This window comes from Eptesicus fuscus, chromosome 7, assembly GCF_027574615.1.
Source record: "Eptesicus fuscus isolate TK198812 chromosome 7, DD_ASM_mEF_20220401, whole genome shotgun sequence".
In the NCBI taxonomy this organism is placed as follows: Eukaryota; Metazoa; Chordata; class Mammalia; order Chiroptera; family Vespertilionidae; genus Eptesicus; species Eptesicus fuscus.
Genome location: NC_072479.1, coordinates 58,149,904 through 58,156,533, shown reverse-complemented (window position 1 = coordinate 58,156,533; position 6,630 = coordinate 58,149,904).

The window sequence follows — 6,630 nt, the reverse complement described above, 5'->3', positions numbered from 1 at the left end:
GTGCATTGAGCATCTGCCCCCTGGTGGTCATTGTGCATCATAGCTATCAGTCAAAAGGTCGAATGGTTGCTTAGGCTTTTATATTTATACTAGAGACCCAGTGCACGAAATTCGTGCATGGGGGGGGAGGGTCCCCTCAGGCCAGCCTGCACCTTCTCCAATCCAGGACATCCCTCTCACAATCCTGGACCGCTGGCTCCTAGCGACCTGCCTGCCAGCCTGATCACCCCTAACTGCCTCTGCCTGCCAGCCAGATCACCCCTCATTGCCCCCCCTGCTGGCCTGGTCGCCCCATGCAGCCTGTTGCTCAGTTGTTTGGTCGCCCCTCACTAACCCCCTGGTGGCCTGGTCGCCCACGCAGCCTGTTTGGTCGTCTGTCCAGTTGCGATGGTTGCTTAGGCTTTTATATAGATCCTATCTAATAAAAGAGTAATATTCAAATTGATCACACCTCTGCTATACCCACAAGCCACGCCCACCAGCCAATCATGAGTGAGTATGCAAATTAACCCAACCAAGATGGCTGCGGCCACAGAGCGAGCAGGAGGCTTGGGTTTCCCCAGCAATGGAGAAAGCCAAGCTTCCTGCACACCCTGGCCGGCCCAGGCCTCTGCTTAAGGCTACCAAGTTTCAATTATAGAAGATAAATAAATCCCAACAAAAATGGCTGTGGCCACTGAGCAAGCAGGAGGCTTGGGTTTCCCTGGTGATGGAGGAAGCGAAGCTTTCCGCCCTCCCTGGCCAGCCCAGGCCTCCACTCAAGGCTACAAAGTTTCAATTATAGAAGATAGATAAATCCCAACAAAAATGGCTGTGGCCACTGAGCAAGCAGGAGGCTTGTGTTTCCCCAGCAATGGAGGAAGCCAAGCTTCCTGCACACCCTGGCTGGCCCAGGCCTCCACTCAAGGCTACAAAGTTTCAATTATGGAAGATAAATAAATCCCAGATACCAGGGCCTCTGCTTGGGTCGCCAGGGGGTGTGGCTGGCCTGCAAACCAACACAGGCCCCTCGCCCAGGCCGCCCCATGCCCCAAGGGAACCCCCACCCTGATCTGGGATACCCTTCAGGGCAAACCAGCTGGCCCCCACCTGTGCACCAGGCCTCTATCCTATCTAATAAAAGAGCAATATGCAAATTGACCGTCACTTCAACACACAAGATGGCTGCCCCCATGTGGACACAAGATGGCCACCACAAGATGGCCAGCAGGGGAGGGCAGTTGTGGATGATCAGGCCAGCCAGCAGGGGAGAGACCAGGCCTGCAGAGGAGGGCAGTTGGGGGCAATCAAGCCTACAGGGGAGGGCAGTTAGGGGTGACCAGGCCAGCAGAGGAGGGAAGTTGGGGGTGACTGGGCCTGCAGGGAAGGGCAGATGGGGGAGACCCAGGCCTGCAGGGGAGAGCAGTAGGGGGGGACCAGGCCTGCAGGGGAGTGCAGTTAGGGGTGACCAGGCTGGCAGGGGAGCAGCTAGGCATCAATCAGGCTGGCAGGGGAGTGGTTAGGGGGTGATCAGGCTGGCAGGCAGAAGTAGTTAAGGGCAATCAGGAAGGCAGCCAGGCAAGCAGTTGGGAGCCAGCAGTCCTGGATTGTGAGAGGGATGTCCGACTGCCTGTTTAGTAGGATTGGGCCTAAACGGGCAGTCGGACATCCCTCGAGGGGTCCCAGATTGGAAAGGGTGCAGGCTGGGCTGAGGGACCCCCCCCCCATGCACGAATTTCGTGCACCGGGCCTCTAGTAGATATAAAAGCCTAAGCAACCAGCCGACTGTTCAAGCATCTGACCGGTAGCTATGACACGCACTGACCATTGAAGGGGCAGACCCTCAATGCAGGAGCAGAAACCACAGGCATGGAAACATGGAACAGACTGATGAATCTCAGAGGGAAGGGGGAGGGAAGAGGGCAGAAGAGATTAACCAAAGATCTTATATGCATATTAGAGGCACCATCCCTTGGCTTGGCCTGTGCCAACTCGCAATCCAGGACCCGCTCGTCCCCCTCCCACCTGGGGGATGTCGGAGAGCCAGATTTGGCCCAATCCCTGCAGGCCAGGCTGAGGGACCCCCACCGGTGCACGAATCTGTGCACCGGGCCTCTAGTATATAGATATGTATAGAGTGTTTCAAAAGTCTTAGTGCAGTTTTAAGCTTTAATAACTTCAGAAACAGAAATGCTACACAGACTTTCAAAGAACATCATTTGAAAGTTTTTATTTAAATTTATTTTATCTTTTTGAGTATTATGAATTTTGAATAAGTTTTTATTTTAATGTTTGTCTCAATCCATTGATGCTAGACACTTCCTGATACAAACTTAAATTGAAAATTCGTTATTAAAAATTCATAAAGGTAAAAAAATGGAAACGATTACATTTTCAAGTTGTTTTTTGTTTTGGTTAGTTGGTAGAGTTCATACCTCTGATGTGATTGCAGTGTAAAATTGCCCTAAGACTTTTGAGATCCCCTGTCACATGTTACGTGGGTATGAAGTTTTGTTGTAAAATGTTTTTCTTACTTTGGTCCCATCATAGAAATCTGAAAGCCACTGATACCATCCAGTTACATCCTAGGCTCCCCCAAGAGGCCTTTTTAGCTCTCTCCCCTCTTGCCCCTCAGCAGACTTGATGCTTCTACCCTGGCCCCATCACAGCCTTCCCTGTGTGGGAGGAGTCTGTTCTCTCTTACACCTCTGGGAACTCCTGGACCAGAGATGCCAGATTGTTTTCACCTCTTTATCACTTGCAAAATCCCACACAAGTTTAGTGTGTAGGAAATAGTCCATAAAGTCTTGTTAAATGAGATGAGGACAGACAGGTTAAAGCTACGAGGGTAAGCACTGGCTTTGCCAGGTGATGTTTTGAAAGCACTCCAACAAGCATTGAGTTACGTGATACTCTGCTGTTAAGCCTTAGTGTGCCACTTTGACTATCTGTGAGTCTAGCACCCTCGTTTCACAGGTGAGGACTTCTCCATTGTCACACAGCTTGTGGCCCCCACAAGCAGATGGCAATTTCCTAACTCCCTGGCCGCGGCTCTGTTCCCACATCTCACCTGCCCCTTGGAGGTCTCCTGGGAAGTTTGGGGACTGGGTTTGGCTCTCCGGAGCCTGGGGCAGGGCTGTTTTCATGAGCATCCCAACTTCATTCTCAGAGCCACCACCTCCCCCAACCCCCACTCAAGGCTACAAAGGCTTTAAAGATGCCAAAACTGGAAGTCCCAAGCAAACTTTCAGCTTTTATGAAAGCCAGGGTAAACAACGCCGAACACGCCCTTGCTGGCCAGGTGGCCTCTTTGTAACAAAGTTTCTTTCTGTTTATCAAGTGCGCTGCTCACCTCCGGGAGGGAGACGTGGCAGCCAGGAAGTAAGACGCCACCACAGGGATGTTTGTTCACGTTGGTCAGACTAAGGCCCAATTACAGGTTCCTTGGAAAAGAGACGACTGTCGCCCCTCTCACCCCGGGCCCAGGTGTGTGGAGCGGGACATCAGGTTGGGAGAGAGGACGGGTCCATTTCAAGCTACCGGTGGGGGGAGGGGGCCGAGAAGCTGCTTTGGTTACGTGATCATCCCTTTCTTCCTGGCCATCAAACACAGCACTCATTTCACTTCCTCTGTTCTCGTGCGGTGCACAAAGTAGCAAATGATCCCCTTCAAGCCCCCCTCCTCCCAACTCTGACCCTTCTGATTACAGAATGCTGGGAGGTTTTCACTTTTCTCCGTAATTACACCTTTAAGACACTTCAGCTGCTGTGGCTTATTTTCCCAGAAAGACACACTGCAACTTATTTCTGTAGCTAGTCTATCAAGTTCTTCCCCCACCGTATCTAGGTTCATTTTTTTTTGTTTGCATAACATTTTAAGCTTGTTATCCAAGCACAGATTTTCAATTGAAATAACCTACCCAACTTTGCTCACACTATATACCTAGAACAGTGCTTGACACTCAGTAAATATTTGTTGATTTTGTGACAAATTTGTAAAAGCCCTTGAAAATCAAAAGAATATGTAATCAAAGAGGAAGTTCAAGAGCGCGCTCACAACTTTTCACTGGAGTTACTTCCATGCCCTGACAGGTGGGGCAACTGTACTCAAATTGAGCGTTGAGACTGTTGTCTCCTAGGAATCCAGGGATGAAAGAGGAACCTTCAGGTGGGCGTGAGGTGGGATTTTCTAAACCCTGGTGACAGGCTGGGTTTGAGAGAAGGCAAAAAAAAAAAAAAAAAAAAAGGAACTTGAATTGAGTTTTAACATCTGTCATTTGGGGCGGAGGAGAGAGGGAGTGTTAAGAGAGGTATTTCTGAAGGCTTAGATTGGTCACCAGATTGGGGTGGGGGTGATAGGAGAGGACAGAACTGAAGTTTTTCCTTCTCTCCGCACCCCACAGTCTGCTCCTGGCTGTAGGCCTTCTACTCAGGTCCACCAGATACTCAACGTGCCACACCCTGAACTCAGGGTCTGTGCCCTACCCCCCACTGCAGCCAGTAGCATCAAAATCCTAGGAACAGCCTCTGCCCCTGCCCCGCTACCAGGTGTGTGGTTTGAGTCCCTTCTCAATTTCAGGCTTACCCCGCCCACTGCCAAATTCTGCCGATTCACTCCCTGCCTCCTGGATCCTCCTCTTCCTCTCTCCTCAAAACTCCTCTGAGAATGGCCCTTATCACCCAACATCTGTAGGATAAGCAGAAGCTGCCTGCCCTCCGCCTTCGCCTCAGGCCTCTCTCCCTTTCACAATCAGAACAGCCATACTTATACTTCTTTAGCACCATCTGATTGCATGTTTCCACACGGCCTGGGCAATCTGCTTCCTGTTTGCTACACGCCCTCACTGGTTATCTTTTCCTCCTCAGAGATTCCCCCTTGTGTTTTTGCTAAGCAAACCGCTTTTCTTTTCCAAATTCTTACCTGAAACTGCCCTCCTCCAAGAAGGCTTCTTAGGCTCAGGTGCATCGTATTGCCCCTGGTGTCAAGGTGTATTTGTTTCCAAGTTTCACTGCCCATGTTTCTCCATGTGGGACTTCCCCACTAGATTTTATGGGGGAGAACCATCAGGCCTAGACACTAGGCCACTTAGATCCTGTTTTCTTTCTCCTTCACAGTCCTTACACCCTGGTCCCAATCTTCTGCCTCTGGGGTGCAATCCACCTAGCCTTCCAGTCCCTGTAGTATCCCTCTGCCCTGAGGTCTTCTCATCTGCCTGTCTTTTGTTCTCTGTTATATGTCAGATGTAGAGCTGAGGGTGAGGTTTGGGTTTCTTCCTTCTTCAATTCTCTATGTATGGCTCAGGACCAGATTGCACAGAGTACAGGAGCATAATCTGACCCCACAGGGCTCTTAGGTGCCACAAAAGAGTCTCCCAACAGTCCTTTTCCTCCCCAGACTGAACCCATCCTTGTTCACTGCGCAAGCCTTTTACAAGGCACAATCACAGCATTGAGCTCCACACAGAGACAGTCACTGCCCTGTACTTGACCTCTCCTTTATTCAAACCCTCACTCTCATTCCCATCAAATGAGAACGGACACTTTGGGCTTTCCCAGAGAGGAGCAGAGGGCCCTAGGAAGGGCTAAGTTCACCCACGTCTTCGGCACAGCCATTCATGGGGCCCTCTGGTGTGCAGACACCTACTCTGGCCCTCAGCTTCACTTCTAGACAGATGTCGGAATATGTCCGAGAGCCAGAGTTAGTTTAGGACAGCACCACCACTTGTAAAATTACTACTAACCATGTCGAGTCAGGTAACAGTTATCTTCTCCATTTTTACACAGAAGGAAACAGAAGCACAGGGAGATAAAGCAACTTGACCGAAGTCACATAACCAGGAAGTAGCAGAGGCAGGATTTGCACTCAGGCCCAAGTCTCTCCAAAGCCCACTCACTGCCTTAACCATGACCCCACACTGCCTTGCATTTGGCTGGTGCTTGGAGCTTTGCCAAAGCACTTAACCTACACCTTCTCCTTTGCTCCCCACCCGGGGAGTGTTTATGTGCTTTGGCCAAGGTTAGACAGCTAAATCAGCGACAAGGCTGAATCAGCTCCTGCCTCCTTATACCACTGCCTTCTCAAACTGAGAGGCCTTGGGAGCTAGGTTAACTGCCCCTCTTGGCTTCTGTTCTAGGCAATGACTACCCGGACTAAGCCCAAGGTCATATATCCTGTCCAGGTTTCTCCCTCCTGAACTTGGGCTAAGATGTTTCTGATCTCACAGGGCATCTGACATGGATCAAGACCTCTCCTTGCATGCCTGAGCTCTTCCATGCTGCTACAGGTGGGAGTCAGCTGTCCCGCCAACTGTGGGCAATGATTACCCAGGATGAGGCCATCTTGGGCAGTCCAGTATCCTTCATGGTTCCTTCTATCAGCTCCAGACCACCTCTTCCATTTGACAGTCCTGCCCTGTGCCCCTTCAAGTGTTACCTCTGGGTACTTAAAGTGAATGGCTTTCCTGAGGAACAGCAGCTAGGGAAGTACCTGCGACGATACTGACTTCTGCTGGATGATGTGAAGCCAAGTATATTTTAAACCCCTCACCTTAGAGTGTATTATTCATCACATGAATTTGCCATCTCATCCTTTTTACCCTTCCTGTGATGGGCAGGGATACGGCTGATCTCTCTGAGAGAATAGGGCCTGGGT